Here is a 26,358-nt window from a genome sequence, read left to right as displayed (position 1 = left end):
GAATCCCAGCCATTTGGACCCTAGACCCCTGAACTATAAGGGGCAAGTTTGGATCCCTTCATCTGGAGGAGCTTCCTGCATTCCACAGTGCTCACATAGGCACCAGCAAGGTCAGGACACAGGCAGCTTGGAGCCTAGGACAGACAGAGTAACCTAAACCCCAGCCTCTGAACTCACTCAACACCCTTCTCCCCAGGCAAGAAGGCAGACTGGCTGAGCAGAAAATCCTCTGGAGTGTAGCAGATCCCCACAATCACTGTCTGCCTGGCGTGGCCCATGCAGGCTGAGCCCATGGGTGCCTGCACAGCCCACAGTTAACATGACAGAATTCCTGCCTCCCCTGCAACACGACACATGGTAGCATAGGTGCTGGTAGGGCCCAAATCCCAGCTAACTGGAGCCTAGACTCCTATGCTGGACCCAGAGAATCTGAATCCCTTTGCCTAAAGGCACTGACTGCATTCTGCAATGTTCATTCAGATGCAGGTGGGACCAAGGTGCAGGCTGTCTGGAGACTAGGACAGATGGAAGGACTGAGACACAACATCTGAACATAGGCAGCACTCACTCCCCAAGTCAGGCCTCGATAGTTCGGCTAGGCTCAGGTGAAAGCTTGTTGGCTCACATTGGTCTCAACAGTTATTGAATAGCAGCTTTCTGTTTTTACAGCATTCCTCCAGACAGGTGCTGGAGGAATCATTCACATAGGCATAGTTCCGGCTCAGCTGAGCCTGTGGCCCTCTACAGACCTACCAGGAACTGCTACAAAAGTATACATCTATGCACTGACTGACAGCAGATCATGAATCCCAACAAGAAACCCACCTCAGCCAGACACTGCTGAATGACCCTCCACCTAGGTGACAAAGACATCCACTGACAACTCAGATTGAATACAGTTGAAGAAGTTACCTGAAGGCTGCACTACCACTCACCCAGATCCAAAATTAAAACGTTCAACCCAACAGACAATATCGAGTATTTCTGAAGGAAAGTCTCTGCATAAAAAGCCATGCCTAGAATTAAATGCAGTGACTATGCCACCAGATGCCTAAATGTCAATGCAGAGATATGAGACACAAGAACAAACAGGGAAGCTTGACTCCTCTAAAAGAAGACTGTAATTCTCTAGTACCAGACCACAAACAACAGGAAGTTAATGATTTGCCTGAGTGGGAATTCCAAAGGGCAATACTAAGGAAATTCAAAATGATGGATGAAAAAAATAGAAACCACAATTAATTCAAGAAGAAATTTGAGGACATGTATAAGAAGTTCAACAAAGAGATTCAAGTGATTATTTTTTTTTTAAATCAAGCAGAAGGGGAAACTGAGAGGATAAACAGCAGGAAAGAAAAAGTGGAAGAAGGAATCTCCAAACTAGAAGTCAGGCTTTTTGAATTAATACGTTTGGGAAAGAAAGAAAAAGAGAAGAAAAGAAAAAGGAATTTTGAAAAAGACATTCCCTACAAATAGAAACTGAAAATGAGCAGGAGTTGCCATACTTAGATAACATAGATTAAAAACCAAGAACCATAAAAAGAAAAAAAAGACAAGGGTAGTATATAATATATAATATTAATATATAAAAGAATCAATGCAGCGAGAAGATATAACAATCATAAATATATATAAATACAACATAAGAGTACACAGATATATAAAACGATTTTATTGGATATAAGGGGAGAACTTGACCCCAACCCAGTAATAGCAGGGACATTAGTATGCCACTTTTCACTGTGTGATGGAGATGCAAAGATTGGTCAGAGCCCAAATATTAAGAGCATTGAGAAGCCCAAAGGGATTGCACTGAGAAAACTCCCTCAAGAAGGGAGTAACAAGGCACAGCCACATCAATATTTGCTTCAGCTTTTATTGTAAAGACAAGGAAATACAAGAGAAAAAACAAATTAATCAGTCATTTAACAAAAGAATGAAAAGAAATTGGGTATGGGGAAATTTCTGGAAAACATCTTGAGAAAAAAGGAAAGGGAGTAAAGCTGGACAAGAAATGACCTTAATCAATGACTTTCTTATCTAATCTAGCAGAAACTATTTACTATTTTCAGCACATGCTGTTTTCAGGGCTTAGGTTCTGCATAACTGCATTTAGGATTTTTGCCTTTTGTGCACTCCCTGTTCTTTGTCAAGCCTATGTGCTCCCACATATCCCCCTTTTTTTGTTTAAGCAAAATCTAAATCAACAGGGTGTCTGAAGTAGGTTCAGGAAGTGAGTAATATGGAATCTTTTGAAGTACAGTCAGCATGGCTTCTGCATGGAGAGTTCTTTGGAGAAAGGTGCATAGTGCCTTCAGCACTTAAAGAAAACACAGTAAAAATAATGTACCAATACCAGCAATAATCTATATTCTCACATTGAGTCCTGAAAACCAATTAGCAGGCTAAAGCCAATGATCAAAAACATTTAACTGATTGATGGTTGCATTTTGTGTTTCCTCTTGAAGTTGAAGGATCTTCTTCTGGAGCTTATATTTAAGATTATCTCTACTCAAATCAGAGTGAAAAGCTCCATGTAATAACCATTGTACATCCTCCCAAAATGTAGAATTATCAAAAAGAACAGGAGTGATACATATCGGTCAATATCCAGCATCACAGTTAAGTTGACTTTGTGTCCAAAGTGCTTGCTGATGTGCACCTAACCAAGATACAGTGGCTTCTAAGGCACTTAGTCTTTGTAAAATATCTTGGGCAATTTTTGTTTGAGTTAAATGTTCAGAAGTTAAATTTTTAAAAGAACCATTTGTTTTTTGAGCTGTCTGAATTAAATGAGGCAATGCAACCACAGTTGTCACAGCTGTAGGTGCAATTATTGAGGAAATAAGAATGCCCCAAAATCTCTTATGGTGAACTCATTCTAGAGCAGAAATTATTTGCTCCAGGGCAGAATTCCCCATCCATTTATGAGTAAGTTTAATTGGTAACCAGGCTTCTGCTCTTTGTTTTAACACAAAGACATGAGTACTATTAAGGGCAGAGATATTAGAATGTGCGTTGCCAGGAGTAAACCATGTTTTATTGGAAGGAAAGGCGATGTTAAAACCTTGAGTATGGAAACCTGTAGAAGTAAAATTAGTTATAGTAACATTAGGTTCCTGAGAGGTGATAGTAAATATGTATGATCAGGATGTGCATATCGTAAGAGAGTCACTGGTGTCATTTGGCTATCCATGTAATTTCTCATTTCTTTGAAATTCCCCTTGTCAGATAGTATGAGGGAAAAATGGAGTAGCTAAACACCAAGTAGACTTTTTTTAAAAAATGGAAGTATAATATTAATTACAGCAAAGCCTCAGAAGAGGACCTGCCAACCCAGGATTCCATTGAGATGACTGACCAGAATAATTAAAAAGAAGAGTATAATTCCAGGTGGTATTAGAATCCAGTACCAACAAATCACATGGACCCCAATTTTCTAAAGTCCAATTATTACACAATGTGTTTTCTGTAAAATTGGTACAGTGGAAAGAAATCCAATTAAAGTCTTGAACATCTCTAATAGACCTCCCAGGATGAGAACAATCAGGAATATTGGGTTTAGAATGCTTGTCTCCCCATTTAGAATTTCCACCAACTCCTGCAGTTTGAATAAATATTTGATGTTTTGCAGGTATAATATGATTAAAAGCTGTAAAAATGTGGTTCATATACCATTGTGGTCAAAAGGGAATGCAAAAGTTGCTAGCAATAAAATTAGTCACTATACATAAAGGCAATTCCTCAGCAAGGAAACACCAATTATGAAAAAGTTTGTGCCATCCATTATGATAACCCTTCATACAGCCATTTTTTCAGCAATCTTGTGAGGGGGAAGCCAGTCACCTCCAGAGTAAGCAGTATCATTAGATAACAGAAGAGTCTCTGAATCACCCCAAGTAAGCAAATCAAAAACAGGAGGATTCAAAACATGGGTCCAAAAGATATTATTGGTTACAGAAGCCTGAATAAAAAGGGAAAGCCCATATATCTTGAACAGGCATGCTACCTTTGGACCTTTGCAATTGATAGTTTTGTGAGCAAGCATGGCTACAAACAGGTTTTCTAGCATCTTTGGAGTCTGAGTGGTTTCTAGAGTGCTCTCCATCTGTGTGGTAAGCTTCTTTAAATCACTCCAAGGTGGACCAGAGGACAGCATTGTAGAGGTCAATCTTCCATTTCTTGTTCATCATTCCTGGGGGTGGTTATACAGTAGGATTCTGCAGTTCTGGAATTGGATTTATTCCCACATGGTGACACATGATATGGTGAATGGCCTTTGCTGCCATTGAAAGGAGGCCTACAGGAGAAAGAACAGAAGCATATCTTCTTCCCCATGTCTAACCATTTTGGCCTTTGTAAAGGATGTCAATACAAAATGAATGGTTTAGGCCTATCAGGAGGGGATGTGAAATGTTGATCCACCACTGTTAAATTTTGGGAACGACCATTTAAAATTTTTAGGGTAAATGATCTCTCATTAATGGTTCTTGGGGGATCCAACATCCTTCTGTGTTATCCCTTTTTTGTTTATTTAGTTGTGATTTGAGGAGACCATTAGCCCTTTCCACTATTGCTTGACCAGTGGGGTTATTTGGGATTCCCATAACATGTTTAATATTCCATGTATCACAAAATATTTGAAGGCCTTTGGAAGTATATGCAGGTCCATTGTCAGTTTTAATTTGAATTGGAATCCCCATAGTAGCAATAGCAGAGAGAAGATGTTTTCTAACGTTTTATTGTTTCCCCTTTCTGTGCTCAACAGTAACATGTAGATATTTAAGATGCCCAAAAGGGTCATAATGAGTGACATCTATTTGCCATATTTCATCTCCTTTTAGTCTACGGGGATTTATGCTTCCAGGGGAGGTCATTTAGAATATCTTTGGCGAAGCTCCATTGGCGCAATCGGTTAGTGCGCGGTACTTATAGAATATCTTTGGCAGTTAGATAGGCTCAAATAATTTATTGGTTTTGTTTATAGGGTGTTTAAGAGAATGAGCTAATGCTCCAGCCCCTCGATGAAAGAAGTGATGAGAAGCAATGGCCATTTGAAGGGTGATAATATGCATAACTAGTTTATCAGCTCAATTATTACCTTCTGTAATCAAACCTGGCAATCCTGAGTAAGATCTGATGTGACTTACAAAAAATGAGATGGTCCTGTTTTGAATTAATTTTTTCAATTGTCTAAACATTTCAAAAAGAGCAGGGTCATTTCCATTATGAATCAATGCATCTTGAATAACTTGTAAAGTACCTTCTACATAAGCAGATTGAGCCACAACTTTTAATACCTAATGAGGGAAAATGTAAGGCTGCAATAGCAGCTGCTAGTTCAGCTAGCTGTGTGGAGCAATGGTGAAGAGTTAGAAAAGGTTTCCATGAACCCTGTTCTTCTCAAGTAACAGATCCTTTGCTGGACTTTCCAGACCCATCTAAACAAATAGTTAAAACATCTGGATTTAACTGATCCTTGATAGCCAAAGATAGTGATTGAGGGTGAAAAGCTCTTTGGGTAATGATGAACCTAAGTATTTCCAAGGTTCTGTTTTTTCAGTTTTTTCAGGTGCTATCTGTAGGCCTACTTTATAGCTATGATGTAGAAAATGTAAATAAATTTGAGACCCTGGAGGTGAGCCCGCTGGAAGTGGCTGGCAGCAGCACCAGTCGGTGGAACCGCCTGACTCCACGTGCCCCATCACCTCGCAGCCAGGTCAGATGCATAACTATATGAAAAAAAGTGTGGATTATTCCCTGTTGTAGAACAGAAACTGAAACCACTTCTCTTAACATAAATACATGTAACAACTCTTAAAATTCTCAGTATTGACCATATCTTCTGGGATGTGAATTATCCTTAATAAAATACAGTTAACTTATATTTAAACCAAATTATGTTTTACAACTTGCTTAGTTTATCTCTCCTATGTGACAAATAGCAGTCTCTTCTCTCTTGCTCCTTTATGACATATTAATATAACATTCTAATATGTACAAGCTCATAAGGGAATTTCATCTTTTCAACCTTATCACATTCAATTATTGTTTAATTTTTAAAAATTTCTGATGCTTCTTTAGAACCCACAATTAACTTCACTACATTTCTGGGAGAAAATGGTAACAAAAATAACAACCTCCTCAATTGTGAATAGCACAAATTTCCTAGAAGTTAAATTGATGTGACGATGTTGCCAGGCTGACACAAAAACTACAAAGCAGAGTCTTTGCTTGCTCTGGAGCATAATCTATGTAGGTGTAGTGTAGCTCCACTTATACCCAAATATGTTCTTCTACTCACCCCCAGAAAACTTAGTCACTTTGGCCTTATTTAAATTTATCTGCATATGCTTTAAAAATAAATTTCAGAGCTTGAATATAACTTTGTTTGAAGAAACAAATGGATATGATGTTAAAATCAGCTTTTCTTGATGTACATATGCTTTTAAGCCTAAATAGAAACTTACCAAAAATATTCTTATAAATTTTGTAAAATATTAGGATCCCACAACACAGTGAATTAAAAAATAATAAATAAACACAAATTCTATGCTATATTTTAAACAAAAGTAGATCAAAGCAAATGAGAATAAGTCTAGGTGTGTTGGTTAGATGTAACTTCTAAAGTTGAGTATACAAACTAGAATGCGTTAGAAGACAGTTACAGGGAAAATGAGGTGACTCCAAATAAGGTGAATTTATGCATTCATTTGTTTATATACTTTTCCTCTCTTTCATCCCACAATTGTTTTGAGGTAGCTTATACAGATACATTAAGAGGCAGAAATTCAGATACAATAAAGCATTGAGATCAAGAAGAAAACAAAAACACGTAATAGTTATGTAGTAATGCAAGTTTTAAAGACTGTTTATGGTGGTGTGGATACATGGTCTTTAGAGTTCTAGAGTTTCCTGGCATCCATTTAGAAAATATGGTCGTTAATTTCATTCACATCCAAAATAAATAAATAAATAAATAAATAAAAAGAAAGAAAGACAGAAAGGAAGAAAGGAGAAATGCATACAAAAGACTTAGGTTCTTCCTGGCACTAGGCTTAAAAGAAATGACTCACATGGCTCTTTATAGTGGGAACACTGAGCAATGCAGAATCAGCATCCTCAACAGCATCTCTGCAATACATAAAATAACAAGGTCCTTATGCCACTTATGTAAGTGCCCTACGGCATGAAGCTCAGGACAAAACATTCCATGAAAATAATTCCTCCAAGAGCCACATCGCTGTTATATAAATGCAGTGTTTTCTGCACTTTTAGTTTGGTTCAGAGACAAAACCTAGGGAAACATGGGTGACTTGAGAGAGTCACTGGGGATGTTGAGGAAGCTTTGGCTGTGGGGATAGCAGGGCAAGGGTGCTAGCTGTACAGCAGAGTCTTAACTGAGAAGTTTGGAGGAGGCAGCCTGGGTTTAATTTCATTCCATCTATGCCACTTCCTGATGGTGTAACTTGAGCAAATGCTTGAAACGCTCTGTGCTTGTTTGCTTCTTCGTAAAATAGAGATGATGATCATATTCTACTTTATATAACTGTCATGAGGATGAGATTAGTACATACATGTAACGTCCCAAGAAAAGGGTCTGGCACTGTCAAATGTGCGATAAACGTTAGCTTTTACTTATATCTTCAAATACGAGAAAGGTTAGTTTGTGGAAGAGGATATAGGCTTGATCTGCTTGACTCTAAGCAGTGAAAATAGGATAAACACAGTCCTCATCCATGGACTTGATATTTTTAAATTCTCCTACTTGCTAAAATTTATGCATAACTGAAAAGCAATTATGGAGGGGCTGTTTTGGTCATTTGTGGACATATGCAGAACAAGGAAAAATCTGAATCACCCAGTGTGCCTGTTCCCAGCTGAGGTTAATAAAGCTACCTCTCAGACTGTAAATAAGTGTCCTATTCATACGTTCTCCTTACTACCACATTTTTCACATTTTTGTGTTTTTTGATGTTAATTTTGTTCTTTAAAATGACCCTCAAGCATAGTTTGGAAGTGCTGTCTGCTGTCCCTAAATGCAAGAATGCTGTGATGTGCCTTTGGAAAGAAGAGCTCTGGGAAGAAGAAAAAAATAATAAAAGGAAGATGCTAGGACTGCAGAGACTGAGCGGCTGCTTCCAGAGTGGGTGGGTCCTTAACTGTGATGTTGAAACAAAATGACCGTTTATCCCTGATTATAGAGAGAGGAAGCCAGCAAGATTCACATTTCAGGCATAAATCTTATAGCTCTGAGAAAAATTAAGACAGTTATAAAAGATAAGTATGGTTTCATCATAATACAAATACTGAGGAATGACAAAACATTAAAGAATAATGCTTGGTTTTTATTAAATTTTAATTTAAAGTTTGGCCAAAACTATAGCTATGTTTTTCTTGTTTTGTTGTTGTTAGAGCTCAACTAAGTTTTGAAGTCTTTGTGGTTAAAATTATGTTGTGCGAAGTGGGGTGTGCCTCATCGTACATGCAATGTTTACAACATGACAGACTCAAAATTAACATGGTCTTAATCAATGAGTTTTTACTTTGCACAATCCTTTTATACTTGGGGTAGTCCTAAAGCCAAATAAAGTTTATTGAGCTTGCTATAAAACACTTTCTTGTAAACCCAGCACTGGTTTTGTTGAGAAAGAAGAATTATCACAGTATTGTAGTTCCACAACTGGTTATAGGCCTCATTCCCAGTTTAGAGCTTAAACAGCGTATGCCCACAGATGAGGAGGGAGGGGCTCAGCCTTCTAATACTACTTTCTCTACATGTCTATTGAGACAGCTTTTGTAGAATATGCTCAAATAATTTCATAACTCAGTTTCTATGCAATTGAAAGATTATTTCTCCAGAGTGGCCAGCAGTGCCTTTCCCTGAAATGGAATGTGAAAAATGTGTAATTGAGGATCCAGGGTAGAAAAGGAACCTTTTTCTCTGCGTGTGCATTTTCTACAGTGCAATGAAAATGTGTACACCCATTGTTTCCAGCTATTTCTCGAAAATGGATTCTTTTTCTCTACTGCTTCACTTTTAACAGTTACATATTGCTAATACCTTGGTGGAAACCAGTTTAGTTCACCTTTGCATCAAGTCTAATTACTTTTTTTAAAATATGGAATATTCACTGAAGTTAGAAAACAGAATAATAAAATATACAACTTTTATTATCACCTCCCAGCTTTGGATGTAGACACTGTCGATCTCTTACAACCTACTCTGTGGCTTCCCTATTCTATCCCATTTTTCACCTTCAGACTCCATCACTATTCTGAGTTTGTGGCTGACCATATCCTTCATTCCTTTTTAATTTAAATGATTTTGTCACTTTGTGTATTTATAGACAACTTATATACTGTAAGATTTTATTTGCTTTATTGCTGATAACTCACGTTTGTGCTCAAATATATGTTTCTAATATTGTGTGTTGTTGCAGATAGCTATAATTCATTTATTTTCATTCAATAAATTCATAAAAGTTTATGTACCACAATTTGTTTATCTACTGTCTTATTCAAGGACATGACATGTAAGTCGTTTCCTGCTTTAGCTATTACAGCATCTAAGTACCTGTATCCTGGCATGTTTGTTTCAGAGCAGAATCACTGAGTTGTGGAAAGTGCACGTGCTCATCTCTTCAAGGCAATAGCAAATTATCCTTCAGCGTGGTGGTACAACAAACATTCCCGCCAGCTGTATAAAAGAGTTCCATTGATACACATGCACACCAGCAATTGGAATCATCAGATATCTTAATGTTTGCCAATCTATCAGGTATAAGTGGAAATAGTGACTAATTACAGTTTAAAATTGTACAACTCTGATAATTATCAAGGATGAGCAATTTTTCTGTGTTTATGTTCCTTATTGTTTCTGAGAGAAAGTGATCCTAAATGCTGGGTACAGATCAATCTTCATTAAAGGAAAAGAATCTGCCAGGCTGCACTCAAAATGGGGAGCAGCGCTGGCGTCGGCGTGGGAGGGCTTATATAGGCTGTAAGTAAGGCTGATGTAATCAGGGAGAGGTTTGGTGCTGGTGTGGAAAATAAGTTTCTATTTCTCAGAAACCACAAGGTTTCTCATAAGGGAAAAGCTGGTGACCATTTTGTGCTCAGTGTGCTAGTCATGTCCAAGATCCATTAGTTTACTCCTCAGCAAAATGCATATTCATGATTTTTTTAAAAAATGGACTTTATATTTTGGAGCATTTTTAGGTTTACAGTAAAATTGAGTAGAAGGTACAGAGATTTCCCATATGCCTTCTCTCCACACATATGCAGAGCCTCTCCCACTATCATTCCACCTGTTCACGACCTTTGTAAACTTCTCTAGTGATTCGTATCTGTCCTTCCAGAAAAGTCATCTATTTCCTAGTTTTTGGCTTGTCTTTTAACTCTTTTATGATGTCTTTTGAGGAACAGAAGATCTTAATTTAAATGTGTAGCCTATCAATTCTTTCTTTTATGGTTATCACTTTTCTGTTTTGTTTGCAAACCCCTATTCTACCCCAAGGCCATAAAAAAATATCTTCCTATACATTCGTTCAAAAGTTTTTCTAGTTTTGCCTTTCATATTTGAGGCTTTAATTCACCTGGAGTGAGTTATTGTGTCTAATAAAGTAAGGCTCTAATAGCATGCTTTTTCATAGCAATAATATAGTTCAAGATTAATCAGTATCTCAAATTATTTCTCTCAAAATAGAAAGGCTGTAATAAACTTTAATTCTTGTCATTTGTTTCTTATATACATCCTTAATATTATCCATTATTTTAGTTCTGTTTTTATTTTCAAACTCTATAAATTTGGCAATATTTTCATGCAGATAATGTTTCATTTGTTTATGTGCATGCTTTTTAATTTCTTTGTTTTCCATTCTTATATCTCAAAGCTTACTTTAATAGAAATTTTTCTTTTTCCTGAAATTATCTAGGACATTGTAGGCTATTTGAAAGTATTTGTTTTCACTGTGAATTCATCATCTCCTGTGCCCAATCTAATCTGTTGGCTTTCTATTGATAATTCTGTTTTATTTTTATATTATGTTATGTTGAATCATAAAACGTGCCTTTAATAACTTTTTGCCATGCCTCATTTGTTACATAGTCTTGGGTAGTGTTCTGTCCTGAATATTTAATGTTTTAAGATGTGACTCCAGTTTTCATCAAGCCCATGGGCTTAAGATTTTATGAGTAACTTTTGTTACTATGCATAACTGTCAGCTGTCTTGAGTAGGGACATAGATAACAATTGTGTTTTAGAAATAAGTGTGGGTAACTTCAGTTTTGGAAAATAGGGAGTTTCCATATGGAAGTGATGAATAGGTAAATGTAAAGTACAGAACAGAGTCTAAGAATAGATCAATAGGAAGAACAACCAGATTATGACCCAAGTTGAAGTATTTAAACAAAGGCACTTCAGTTCCTAAGCTAAAACAAATGAAAAAAAATCACTTTGGTTGCATACAGTGAGAATGTGCTAAAAGTTATAATGCTTGTACTTGTAAGGGTAGGGTGAATTGCAGAGAGGGGAATTTGGGGTAAGGCATCAAATTTTTATTTTTTTATCTAGGATTTTGAAAAGTTGCATTGTTTCTACTAATACTAAGATAGAGCATTGTGAACTCTATGAGTTTGGTTTTAAAACGTGAGATCTGTCACTTTAAATAGAACCCAGTACTGGAGAATCATCAGTAGTTCCATCATCAGAAACAGTATAAAACCACTAACCAAGACAGCTCTGAAGCTGTGGGGTGGGAGGTACCAAATTAGCTGGGAATTCTTATACCAGCTACTGAGTGCAGAGCCATCAGGGCAGTAAGAATATACTGGGGTAAACAAAAAGAAAAGAAAAAAAAATCGCATGCTTAATCAGGAGCAAATGGACACAGGTGTAAGACGGATCTGGTAGCTAATACCAGGTAGCAAAAAAGAAAGAGCTGGAGAAGATAAATGCCATGCCCTAAATGTAGGCCAATGCTGGTAGTCAAACAATTAAAATGAGTAAGATTTGGATATATAACCATAGACACAGATACTCAAATAAAGGCACAAGGTACTGAACTGAGTGGAAGTCATAGAAATATTGAGGTGTATACATACAAAATTCCAGATGAATTCGGCTTGATGGATAGGTACTATGTTTTGTCTGCCTTTTTGTCCCTGATTGCAGATGTTTTTGTCCCTGGACTTCAAGATTTTAATACTTTCGACTTGTGCGAGAGTACACAAGATTGTACTTTAAAAACGGTAAATGCCCTGCACATCACAGGTGCTTAATAAATGTTTATTTAAATGTTTATATAATTTAATTTGGTTCTATTACAGTGCTCAACTGAATTTCACACTGTAATATAACCAAATGAGGAATATGTGTTATTGATTAATAGATTAAAGTGAAGGAAGTATAAAAGGAAGAAAGGGGTAAAGGGAGAGGGAGAAAGATCATGGAAGGAGGAAAGAAAGGGAGTAAATGAATTATTTTCTACATCTTGAGTCACAATATTATTCAAAAAGTTTTTTGATATTTTAAAAAATTGGGGGGGATAGAAAGTAGAAGAGTATACAGAAGGATCTCATGACAAGAATGATTTTTAATTTCCAATTGGAATATATCTGTAGAATAAAAGGTGAGCATATAGCAGGGGCAGGGGAGTTTAAACACCAGTGAGGTACATAGATAAGCATCTTGTGTGTAATTGGCTCTTCATAGCTTATGTGAAGCAGGTTCACTGTGCATTGGTTACCAACATATCTGAGTCTTGTGAGACAGAACACCCATGCATATAACAAGCTGTATAAAGCAGATTTATTACATAAATATTGGTAGCAAGGGACAACGAAAGCCTAGGATTCATTGACAGCTGATCCCTAAATGTTCAGTAAAGCTGCCTGGAATAGATAAAGTCTTATCTGTGTGTGTCCCACTTGTACTGCAGCTGAGGGACCCCAGAAAGCAGACCATCACTGGTTTTATAACCTGGGATCTCAGGAAACACTGGGCTAAAGTGTTGAAAGAAATTCTGTTTTGAGAGGAGTTGGGAATAGAGCCCAGGTTGCTGAAGTCAGTTCCTCCCTATCGTAGGATGCTGCATTCCCAGCACCCTATACAGACATTCTTGAGAACTACAAGGAAGGAAGAAAGAGAAGTGGGTTGGTCCAAGGCCACCCGGAGAAATCTCCTGCACCTCCTGGTATAAACTCAAAATTGCCTTTAAGAGTGAAAAATAAAATCATCATGAGACTAGAAGATAAGATTGAAGACTATTTTTTTTTTTTTTGGAATCACTGAAATGGGAAGGACTATGACCCCAAATTCAAAAACCATAAAGGAATACATTAATGTAGTTTAACTACATACAGTATAAATTCAAAATCTCACCAAGGAAGTAGCTAGGAGTAAAGCAGCAGATCTAAAGAAGAGGATGAGTTGGTAAAGGGAAATAGATCAACTACATTGTATATTGATCAAGTAAAATAAAAAAAAAATTAAAGTTAAATTTTTTCTAAAAAATAAAAGAATAATAGCAAAATAAAATAAAGAAGAGGACCTAAGAGAAAAACAGGGCGTAGTGACCAGAGACCAGGGAAACATGGATGACTCAGCAGATATCAATGTGGTGAGATAATATGGAGCAAGCACCAGGTGGAAGATTGTGTTTTCTTCTAGATGAGAGTGTGATGAAAAATGACATGCCCACAAAGACATGGCAGTATGTTAGCCTCCTAGAACTTAGTCTTATAGCTTGGATCTGAGGAAAAAGAAAATACCTAAATTGATCAATTTATCCTGTTTTAACTGAGTTAGCCTGAAGTGATTAAATTTTCACTCTCAGGCCAAATGGAACTCGAAAAATAAATTAGATTCAGTTTTTAATTTTTTTTAACATAAAAATTTCTTTATAGTAAATAGCACCAAAAATAAAGTTCCAACATTTCTTGAAAAAGATTATTTAATTTTACGACAAAAAATTAAAACTTTTGTAAATATATCATCAATAAAGTCAAAAATATGAACAAAACATTTAGAAAAAGTATTTGGAATGTATATCACAAACAATAACTAATCTTAATATTTAAAGAGCTACTAAAAATCAGTAAGAATAAAGGCATACGATCCAAAAGAGTATGAGTAAAGACTAATCATGAAAAAAACCCAAAAATTTATCAAGTATTATTATATAAATCACATTCTAATGCCAAAATCTGGCAACACAGTTTGTTGATAAATCTGTGGGGAAACATGTGCTCTTAGATATTACTAATGGAAGTAAAATAGATTTTTACAAGCATTGGGGCAATTAGGCAATATCTATCAAAATTACAAATGCATAATAATATGAACCAGCAGAACATCCTATACATTTATTTGCATTTGTGTATAATGAATGCTTACTATATTTTATAATGCAGCATTGTTTTTAATAGTAAATGATTGGAATTGATTCTATATTCATAAATGAGGGACCAATTAAATAGATTAAGAAAAATCAATATGTAAAAAAATTAAGAAACATTTTAAGTAGTAATATGGGAAGATTTCTTAAGTGAAAACTTTACTCACAAGGTATGAGTAGGTATTTTAAAATTTTTGAACGTGTAAATTTATCACCTATTTAAATGAATTCTTAAAATGAGAGAAATTACTATATATAAGCATGCAAATAAAACAAAAACTGATTTGAGTGTTTTCTTATTTGAGGAGCAATGAAAGGAAAAATTCAAAATTTGACAGTACACAGTGTTGACAAGACTCTGGAAAAATAGGAAATCTTGTACGTAGCTGGTCTGCCAATCCTGCAGCTTTATCTCAACCTGCTTAACTTTTCTCTTAACAGAGATTGTCTCCCACTATAATAGATGAAAATTCCAGCTACTTGCTGTTTCAGACAAACTTACAGCTAGCATATGAGCATGCAAACTAGTACAGACAAACAGGACCTGACAGGATATTTGGGATTTGCTTTTTTCCATTCTAATAGAAAGCATCACACAGAAGGAGAGCACTCTCCTCTCTGCAGGAGTTTTTTACTGTAGCAACGATCTTGTAGTATACAGGGACAAGCTACAAATGACTTGCTTTCAGATAGTGTATTATATGAAAACGGCACGTCTGTCTTTTTAGCCAGATGTGGAGTATGTTATTGCAGCTATAAGAATTCTGATATATAAATTTTATCAGAAAATGGATCAAATGTTAAACATGGAGCAACTTCAACTTATTGTTGTAACTGTTTTCACAGGGTGGAAGAGGATTAGAGGGAGTAAACAATTATATTTTATATAGGAGTGTTTTCGCTTTGTTTTAACAGCATTGCTCCTTACTTGTGTGGTTTAGGTACATATGGTTTTAATTTTACCATCAAATGTAATTTGTGGGCATAACAAATGTTAATCTAATTTACTGAATGAATGGGGAATTTGAGAAAATAGCTTCTCAGTGAACAATGATAATCCTGAGGGTAGTCTCCTTTACATCTTTGTTGATTTTATCTATTTCAGATGTCAGCACCTCTGTGATTTGGGCACCTGGAAATAATGATCATTCAGATCAGAATCATATTACTGGTCTCTCTCCAAAGCTATCCAGTGACTAAGAATTGACTTGTGAAAACCCAATCCATCTATAAATCCATGCAACCTGTGCAAAATTACTCTTCCCTTATAAAAGTCAGTTAAGTTTACCTTCAAAGCAAAATTGTTTTTCAGGTTTTCAAGTTTATACCCTAAAGTCATCCAAACAATTTGTTTTTTCTCCAAGTCAAGTCATATGCAAAACTGATTAATTGTTAAGGTATTTGTAGGCAGCACATAAATTAATAGAATTTACAAATAAGAATATAAGTAAATATTTCTATTGCCAATGACTGAATCAATTCTAATCAAAGTACTGGTTGAAGTTATTAATTTACTAGCCAACAAATGACTTCTCCAATTCTACTTTTCTGCACTATGAACCCTCATTTCCAGTGAAAACTTTAGTATACTCCTAAAATTGGGAAATTCTACCTAAACCAATATCTAAAACTCACATATAAAAATTTTAAATTCAGGAGTATTAAAGATATTTTTGTTTGTTTGTTTGTTGTACCATTATATCAATGGAAAAAATTATACTTCTTATATAAATTGTGCTTTATGCTTAGTATATTGCTATGGAATCTGAGAATTTTTTTCAAAACCTTAGGAAATCTAGATAAAATTGCAACTATTCTATTTGCAACAGAAGTGGCAACTAAGAAATTGACATTTCACAACTGTTTGGGGTTTTATTTTCCTGAATTAAATGATTATTTAACATAGAATAACTAAATTCTTTGTTAAACATTAAATTCTAAAGTTGACCATTCAAAATGTTTTACTGTATTATCTATAATGATTTATCTCAGGGACAAGAGCAGGGACACCTCAGTGGAGGATACCAGAGATCACATGCCGGGGGCCGCCTGCTGCCCGAGGAGCTGCCCCTCTGCTGACATGAGCGGGCTCGTCCGTCGGTCCCCGGGTGACCGCGGCAGTGGACAGGGCCACAGAGGGGCCCGGCAGTCGGACGTCCTCGATGCCTCTCTGGCCACCAGGACCCTGTGGGCACAGTCAGGATGTCCTCGGAGTCCCTCGTGCCCTGACCACGAGGGCCACGGCCAGCTGTCGGGACGTCCCCTTGGGGGTCTCCGCGGCGGGGGCGGGTCTGCAGTGTCGCGGTCCGGTGGTGGCCGAGCTTCTGTGTGGCAGGAAGTGCCGTGTCCCGCAGAGACCAGGCCGCGCTGCGGGAACCGCGAGACAGACTCCAGCGCGCACCGCAGGGCAGCACCTGTCCCCTCCGCCTGACCCAGAGCCCGGGAGGGCGTGTCCGCAGCACGGGAGGGGACAGCGTCCTCGTCGCTGTTGCGCAGGCCCTGGGGTCTTCCTCCCTGCACCCTGGGGTGGAGGGGCACGAAGGGGCCAGGGACAGTGTCACCCTTCGGGGGGCGGGGTCCGGGCTCCCTGGTTGGTGTCGCCGTGGGATGGGAAGGCGCGGATTCGTCCCCAGGGTCAGACCTGCGGCGACAGCGCGGAAAGCACCGGGCGGCTGCGGGCGGTGGCGAGACGGGACAGGGGACAGGCGCGGCCCTGAGGGCTGAGCTGCGCGGGGGGCGGAGGCACGAGGGCGGGCACGTCCGGGGCAGGTGCGCCCCTGCCTGGTTCGCTCACCCCACAGCTATTCCCGGAGAGGGGGCGACGTGCCAGTCACCAGGAGTTTCCTGCGGGGACGGCAGGTGGGGACAGTCCGCGTCGCACCTGCGGGACGTCGGCCTGGACGCGGACCTTCCAAGCACAGCCTCTGACGCGCCGCGACATTGCGGCCACCGCGGCCGGGAAGGTGCGTGCTCCGTGGGGACCGGCAGGTGTGCGGGGATCTCAGGACCCGCTGAGGTGGGCGGTCGGGAGGCGAGGGCCGAGCTGCCTGGGAAGGGGGCTGGAGAGGAGGATCCCTGTCTACACGACAGCATTATCTCGTGATGGGCAGAAGCCCGCGGAGGACGTGGCGACAGGAAGGGACAGGGCACTGCTCATGGCCAGGGGACCTGGGGTGTGAGGGAGGGCCTGGAGGACATGGTGATGGGAGGGAACAGGACACTGCTCATGGTTAGGAGACCTGAGGTGTGAGGAGAGGATCTGGAGGACGCAGGGACAGGAGAGGATGGGACACTGCTCATGGTCAGGAGACCTGGTGTGTCACGGGGAGCATCGGCAGGTGGCATCTTCATGAGGGTCAAGGGCAAGACAGGTGAGGAAATCAGCTGGTGTGTTGGGACATTCGTCTCCCCATCAGCTCCACCTTGCTCACACCTCTCTGACCAGCCTCCTCGCAGTCCCAGCGGTGGTGACAGCCTGCCATTGCTTGGTCTTGGGGTTTCAGAAGGTCTCAGAGGGTTAGGGTGGGAGCATCTGGCAGCATCTCCTATATCCTGGGTGGATCTGTGGGGTCATTGCCCTTATAATGTTCGATCCCCAATCAGAGATATTTCCCTACGTTTGCATCATCCTTCTCAGGTCAAGGGCGAATATCCCTTGGAAATCCTGTGGTTGGCCTCTCAGTATGATTTAGTTAAACCTAATTATTAAATTTCAACCCTTTCTTGGGATCCTCCCTGAAAAGCTTCGTCTGACTAAGGGGGAAAGAGGGGATCTAAGAGGAGCCCTGCAGGGCGCACAGGCATGGGCCCTGCTGTAAGAGCCTTTCAGCCCCTGTGAGGCATGTCCAGTAAGAGCAATTCCACACTTATTGAGAAGGTGTTGTTCACAAGGACTGGAGCACTGGGGAGTGGACGGGAGCGGTGGGGAGGGGACGGGAGCACGGGAGAGGGGACGACAGCGGTGGGGAAGGGACGGGACCACTGGGGAGGGGACTGGGTTAGTGAGGTGGCAGAACTCTCTGACCTGGAGGTCTGCAAGCTTCTCCCAGTTTAGGTAACAGGGGTTTCATCCATAGGCATGAACAGAAGTAGACAGGTCCACCTGTTCTCAGGAGGGGCCATTAGCAGGGGTTTGTGTATTTACTGACCAGTGGGGACCAGCAATTCCGCTGATCCATCCTGAGACAAGGGGCGTGGCTGGAGGGTCAGGGTCTGACCTTCCCCTAGGGAGGGCGGGCATCTCTCTGTCTCCTCTGAGTCATACAGGGCGAGGGCTCTTTGCAGGAAGCTGCGTTCTGCTCAGGAAAAGTGTAAGGGGTTCCTTACCTTTAGGTAAAATCAACATCCTCATGTGGGACTTTGTCCCATGTCACAGGTGGGGAAACTGAGGCTCAGAGAGGCTTATGAGTGAGTTGGGTCCCAGTGTGCACATAGGAGAGCCAGGGTGGCCTCCTCCTACGTGGTGGGGGAGAGGGGCCCCTGAACCAGTGCTCCCGAGCACTGTTGGGGGGCCCGGCTCTCCTTGGAAATGGGGGCATTGAGGCTTAAAAGTGATACACCTTCAGCGTTGGGGTGGAAAAGGCAAGCTGGTGGAAAGGGCAGCAGCTTTCTTAACCTGCCCCTCTCTGCCGAGGCCACTCCGGGACCACCAGCCTGTTACTGAGAGGGGAAGGGGACACTTGGAGACTCGGGGCTGCCCCTCTGGCCATGGGCCACCTCTCAGCGTCTCTGCGCAGCTGTATGACAGAAAATGGGAGAAGTGTATTCCTCCATGTCTTGTCCTTCCCAGGCCCGCGTAGAAGGACGGCTCCCTGCCTGGGCCTCCCTGCAGTACAGGGACGCCTGGTTTTCTCAAAAGAAGGAGACTGAGGCAAGCCAGTGGCCACTGGGGTCCACCCACTGCGTGTGGCTCCATGGGCTCTCAGGGGCCCTCCCTCCCGAGTCACTGCAGCACACCAAGGGCCACTGTGGATCTGACAGGACTCGGGGTCTAGGAGGGAGTATGTCTGGGAAGACAGAACTGCAGACAAAACCTCCAGCCAACCAGAGACGCTCCACAAAGGTGGGAGAAGGTAACCAGCCTCGCAGAGGTGGACAACCGCACCCTTGTCCGCAGCCAAGCAGTGACTTGATTCACAGCTCCTGTGTTCATGACTGATTTGTCTTATCTTTATGACCAGAGGTGACTTCGGACTTTCTTCTCCCGGGAACCAGCCATTTGTTGTGTTCTCTGATCACCGCGTTCCTCAGAGGTGGCTCCCAGGATACCCGCAGGAAACGTTCCTGAGCTGCGGACCTGGCCGAAGGCTCGCTCCGCCGGTAAGAGACTTAAGGACGTTTCAGAGGAAGAGCTTACGAGGGACCGAGTCACCCGAGGTAAATGCTTTGACAAGGAAGTCTGTTCCCTTAGTCTCGGCCGGGAGGACCGAGCCTCCTGTTTTCAGTTTCGACAGCCCTTGTCACCAACAGGCCAGGCTCGGCTTGTCCTCTAGCATTAAACAAATGACTGGAAAGTCCAGGAGTTTGTGCAAGGCTTAAAGGTTTATTCAGATGACCGGCATCTGGGGGTGACCAGGCTAAATTCATCCCCCCTTCTGATGCCTGTTCTGGGGTTTATAAAGGGGAAGAGGTGGGAAGATGAGGAGAGGGTCTTTGTTCTAAGAAAAAGTGGGGGAAGGGTCTGGGAGCAGCAGATGGTCTGAGTCAAATGTCAGGGTCCCGTGATGGATTGGAAACTTCAGTGTCACAGAGTCTGTGGTCAGCTTCAAGTCTTTGATGTCACCTCGAGGTTGGAGTCCTTATCTCCTCGGGAGAGCTCAGGGATAACAACCTTAGTCAGACATCAGAAATATACCTGACTTGGATTTCTAATGAGCATGAATGCAGTTTTCCTTTAAGTGAGAGGGGAGTTGACAACCAGCTCGGCTGTCTGCCTCTCTCTTATCTCTCCTTTGGGTAAGAAAAACAAGAAACCCAGTTTCAGTCCTTAATTGCAGGCGCACAACCTCTGACGTAAATCAGCATAAGGGGTGATCACATCTCCTGCAGCCTCTCGATTCTTCTGCTAACCTCAAGGAATTGATGATTATCAGTTCCCAAGTTAAGGGCTGACTGAAATTCTGCTGGATTTTAGTTACCCCAAAGATGGTTGTTGTTCTGGCTAAGGTCCCTTTCACCCTCACGTGCTGAATGTGCAGCCCAGGATGGGGTGTTCTTTGTACTTGAGGGCAAAACTCTCAAGCTCACTGTTTTAGTCACTCGCATTACAAGTGGACTTGTTTTTCTGTCTGTCTCGATGTGGATAAGGCCCAGAAATGATTTTACTTGGTTGGGGATTAAAATTGTAAAACTATATGCAATTAGTGGAACAATTTCCACCACGACCCGTGCTCCTGAGTCTGCTGTCACTAACGTCATTGTGAGCAGCGAGTTCGTTTGAGGCTGCTAGAAAAGTGCAGGGGCCAAGGGGTCTGGAGAGGCTCAGGGAAGGGCAGCTGTTTCCCATTCTAAAAATTTACATCATACCTGGATTTTCCTGCAGGAGTCACACATACTACACATAAAAATTTCTGTGCACCTGTCAGGGTGGAAGAGCTGTTAACATGGACAGGCGCTTGTGACTGTGTCTGGGTGTGAGGTTTGTTTGTTCAACAAGTACAGGTTGAGGGTGTGGGGACGGAGAAAGCTCTTTTCCCCTGTTGGAAAAATAGGATAATTTAATCAGGACCCCTAGCCTTAGGTACAGTTGGGGGTGGTGTGGGCCATTCTTTGTAAGCAATTTGTGTGTGTGGGTGGGTGGAATTAGTGCGCAGCCATGCTCTCAAGCCTACGGCTCCAAGGACCTTTTGGCTGGTTATCTAGCTCATAGATCTGCGTTTGAGGGGTCTGGTGACCCAGCCTGGCATGTGAGGGGCCTGGGGACCCAGCCTAAGACTTGAGGGGTTTTTGACCCAGTCTGGACAACAGGCTTGAGGGGTCTGTGTGCTCCAGATCCAGACCTATCTTGACACTGGCCCAGTCGGCAGGATTACCAGCAGGTAAAACAGCCTGACATTCCTCCAGCCCTCTTAGGTTCTCAGGCTGGGGCCTTTTAAATTAGACTAACAAAAGGCAGATTATCCAGAACAAAACAAGTATGTTTATTAACACGCGAATACTCGCGAATCAATAACTCAAAGGGATGATAGAATTTGGGGTCTGCGCACCTACCTTAATACAGGAAAGAGAAGGGAGGGAAAAGACACTTATAGAAGAGCAGAGGATGTTTTTGGACAGGTAAAGGGCCCTCAGGAGAATGAGAGAGAGTGTAGTGGGGTGTGGCAGGGTCTGCTGGGGGTGGTGCTGAATTCTCTCTGTGCAGGGAAGACCTGCAGTGGGTCCTGGGAGTGTATTTATGACAACTGAGATTTTTTGGGAGGCTCTGCTTTCAGACAGGTATGGGAATTCAGGAACTCAAATGCCTCTGGTTCAAAATAACTCTTGTGCTAAAATGGCATATCTTGGGGTGGGTGGCATGTCCTGATCTTCCTCAAGGGTCAAGAAATACGTGTTGAGTGTGTACAGTCCAGCTACTAGGACAATGCTAGGTAGACAAGCCCCCTGTTTTGGGGGTGACTCCAGAATTTCTGTGTCGCTGGGGCTTAAGAGTCCCTCTGTGTGATGAGCTGCTGGGTGACCTGTTCATCTGTCCATTCACCTATCCATCCATGTATTCATCCATTCATCCAACTATCCATGAACACATCCGTTGAACAATCAACACCACCATTTATCCACCCATCCATCCATCCATCCATCCACCCACCTTTCCATCCATCCATCCATCCAACCATCCATCCATCCATCCATCCATCCACCCATCCACCCATCCACCCATCCACCCATCTACCCATCTACCTATCCATCCACCCATCTACCTATCCATCCACCCATCCACCCACCCTTCCTCCCATCCATCCACCTATCCACCTGCCCATCCATCCACCCATCCATCCACCTGCCCATCCATCCACCCATCCATCCACCCATCCATCCATCCATTCTGGAGTTTGAGAGATATCGTGGTTCACTTGAGTGACACCTTCTCTTCCAAGGATAATGGGGTTACTCCTGCACATAAATGTTCCTTAGCCGCAGTATTCTTGTTGACTTCTTATGCGATGGCCTTGGCTTTATCATGACAATGTTAAGACTGCCACTTGGACACCCATGTTTCCACTCCTACATCTAGCAGGATATATTTGAGGGGATCAGAATATGCCACTTTCGCATAAGGTATATTCTGAGCTGAAGGTATTGAGGAAGAACTGTCACACAAGAGCTCTCTTGCCCACCCCTTTATGCCTAAAGACAGGACATACATTCCCTTTGTGAAGCTGACATACATTTCCATCTGTGAAGGTGTTACCCTCTCTGTTCCAGAAACACCAGAGACTGCACTGAGATGCATATGCAGAACAGTCTTACTAAACCACCCTTACCACTTTCTAGTCACCTTCCCACAATTTACCACTCCTAGGAGCCAGTCACTTCTGCACAATTTATTACTCTTTATTAAAATTGTTTTTGAGCCCCTGGATCTAGCTGCTCCTTTGGGTTTCTCACTTTTCTGTGAAGACCTTGTGCACGTGAAATAACATTTGCATGCCTTTTCTTCTGTTAATCTGTCTTTTGTCACTTTAATTTGCAGGCTGCAGTTACAGAACTTTAGAGGGTCAAGTTTTTTCCTCCCTTATACTCTGTTCACTGCCTATGTTGACATTTTTGCATACACAGAGGGGCCATTTTTATCCTGTTTTATCCTAGCAGCAAGTTGGAAATTGGAGGTGAAAGTTTGGAGAACCCCTGTCACCTTGATCCTCTGGTCTTTTTTGCAGTCTAATTGGTATTTCAGGTGAGACTTGCAGAGTGTGAGTTTTACCAAGGGCTTGGTGAAGGGCCTGCAGGCAGGGGTGTGCTGGTAAATGATCTAGAAGCAGCTCTCCAGGAAAAATGCATGCACACATACATAGTTTATTATGTAAGCTGATACAAAGGATGTGTACCACACAATTAACAAAGGAAAATACTATATTACTGTTATCTGATAGACTAATAATACACAAGAGTCTTACTGTAAGTGACTCTCCAAAGAAAGGAAGCATGCACAGATACATACATTTATATAAACTGATATGAGGGGTGTGTGCACACAGTTACCCCAAAATAATAATAGATGATACCCTTCATTGGAAATTTCACATAGCCAACTGAGTGTCATGATGCTTTTGTTCATTTTTGCTCAACTCTTGGATGATTAGCCAAGCTACGGTTGCCATCGACCAATGAGTGTATTTCCCACGTGATGAAGCTTGGTTGGTACTTCTATTCTTTTAATTTAATTAGTAAGACTACAAACCTGACTGTGAGAAAAACTCACTCATTCCTCAGTGATGGGTCAACCTCTTTGCTGAACTGGATAATTGTATTTAAATACCAAATTGTTTATGAATACTGCTATTTACTGTATAACAACCACACACACACACACACACACACACACACACACACACACACACTTTTAAGTTTAATCTGCATTATTAACGTTTTCTCCATCACTTTCATAAGTCTAGGCAGTTAACAAAAGAATAAATCAAGGCCCGCCAATTTCTGTCGTGTAAATCTTCCCACCATGGACAATTTCAGGCTAGTTTGTTGACCATGGAGTTGCGGGGCGGAGGGCGATGGCTCACCGTTAGTGTTTCCACCGTGCCTATACTATGTAAATAACGGCAGGAGCAGAAATAACAGTAAAACGCAGTGCAATAACTAGAAGTGTTGAGTTTTGAGTATTCGTTAATATAACTTTGTTATTAATATTGCTTATTCAAGTGTAGGGTCTTAATTTAATTTCTGGTAATAGCTGCGTTGCACAACTGGTTCACGCAATTCCTGAAAATTTAACCCTGGGCTTTGGTGAAGGGATAATCGAGTACCTACCATTTGGGGGCACCAGCCTTCACAAGGGTTGGGGTGCAGGTGGTGTTTGAAGCTTGAGAGTCTTTTCCTCTGGAAACAAGATGGCAAGTTGATCCCTGTGAGATTCCCGGGCAGCCCTGCAGACAAGCCTGTTCACAAAATTAGTCTAAGGGTCTCAGTCCCCGGACCATTGAAGCCTGACCTGTCCCATCTGGGACAGGACTGGAGAGGGGAAAGGGTTCCGTCAGTGCTGCAGCTGGATGTTAAAAGACGCAGCAGTCATTTGAGAATGAGTCTAATTGGACTAATAACCAACAGGTCACCCCCATGGGTCCTGAGGATGGGGTTCCAGGCTCTGAGCCCTGGCCCTGTCCCCAGGCACGTCAGATTCCGTGAGGGGGTGCCAGAGGCAGAGGCATCATCGTTGCTGATGGTGGGTGCTGGGTGAACCAGCTGCTGCGTGCCACCTGGCAGACTCCACCTGGACGATTGCTGCACGAATGTCACGGGGCGGCTTAAACAACAGACATTTATCTCTCACGGTCCTGGAGGCTGAAGTCTGAGATCAAGGCGTGGCAGGGCTGGTTTCTCCTGAGCCTTCTCTCTTCGGCTTGTAGATCCCGTCTTCTCCCTATGTCTTCACATGGTCGTCCCTCTGTGCATGTCTGTGTCCTCATCTCCTCTTTTTATAGCGACACCAGTCCTACAGGATTAGGACATACCGCAATGACTTCATTTTACCTTAATCACCTCCTTAAAGTCCCTGTCTCCAAACACAGTCACATTTGAGGTTCTGGGGGTCAGAACTTCAACACAGGAGTTTTGAAAGGACACAGTTCAGCCAGTAACAGTGTCCCATTGGACACTGTAAGTCAGGGGACCTCATGGACAGGGTGGCTTTGGCATCAGATGGCCATGGGTGGAGGCTCTGGTCCTGCCCAGGCGTCCCCACCGAGCAGTGTGGACCTGATGCTCAGGCTGTGTCACCTGTGCAGGGCGTGGCTGGTAGTGCACAGTCACCTGCCTGCTTATCGTGAGAGCAAGTTGATGACTGTGCACAGGTATTTGGCACGCACATTGCAGATGTCCAAGGGCAGCAGCTGGGGTCACAGTTTAGCAGCACATGTCTCTTCCGGCTTCCTTCTGCCCTCAGTGTTTTGCGGGTTCTTTGAAGGAGACGTGTTTCTGTAAAAGGTCTGAGCAGGAAAAAGCCATCAGAGGTTGGAGAGTAAAGCAGAAAGAATGCAAATCCAAATTAACACTTCAATGTAAACCCAGTTTCAACCTAGTGAGAAGGTCCATAGTTAAAACTCATAGCCTATCTGGAAACTTGTTTCTAGCAAACAGAGGCAGGTGGGACATTCGCTCCAGGATTCTCTTAATCAAAGCAAAGAAAGATTTGGGGAAACCAAGATCTGGGCAAATACCCGGCATTATTTAGAAAAAGGCCCCAGTTTTTAACTCTTTACTTTTTTATTACCCAGATCCTCTTTTTTATAAGTCAGAAAGATTTCCTGCACCCGAGCCTGATATCCCAACAGATGGAGGCAGAGCAGCCACGGGGCCAGGCTGGGAGGTGTGGAGCCCAGTGCTCCCCCAGGCAGGGCCCTGAAAGGCTGTGCCATAGCCAGGAGGGGGGACCCTACACCTGTGAGATGCTGCAGCTGGAAGACCCCGCACCCAGGAGACCCCACACGGGAGACCCTGCAGATTCACCGCTGCGCCCCTTTCCACAGTCCTGGATTGTGGGGTGGAGTTAGTGTGTGATCTGAGGGCAAGGGCTCCCCTGGAGGCAGGACACATGCTGCAGCCACTCCAGCAAAGGGGCTTTGTGGGCTCTTAGTGTGGGGGTGCCCCAGGTGGCTCTGGGCACCTCTCTTTCTCTCCCTCCCTCTCTCTCTCTCTCTCTATTCTGTGTGAAGACGAAGGGAAAAAAACCCTTTCTCTACCCTCTTAGGTTCTGTGAACAGGGTCCTGCAAAATAAACTGACAAATGACAGAT

This window comes from Cynocephalus volans, unplaced genomic scaffold (assembly GCF_027409185.1).
Source record: "Cynocephalus volans isolate mCynVol1 unplaced genomic scaffold, mCynVol1.pri scaffold_35, whole genome shotgun sequence".
NCBI classification, from domain to species: Eukaryota; Metazoa; Chordata; class Mammalia; order Dermoptera; family Cynocephalidae; genus Cynocephalus; species Cynocephalus volans.
Note: the sequence above shows the minus strand (reverse complement) of the source record.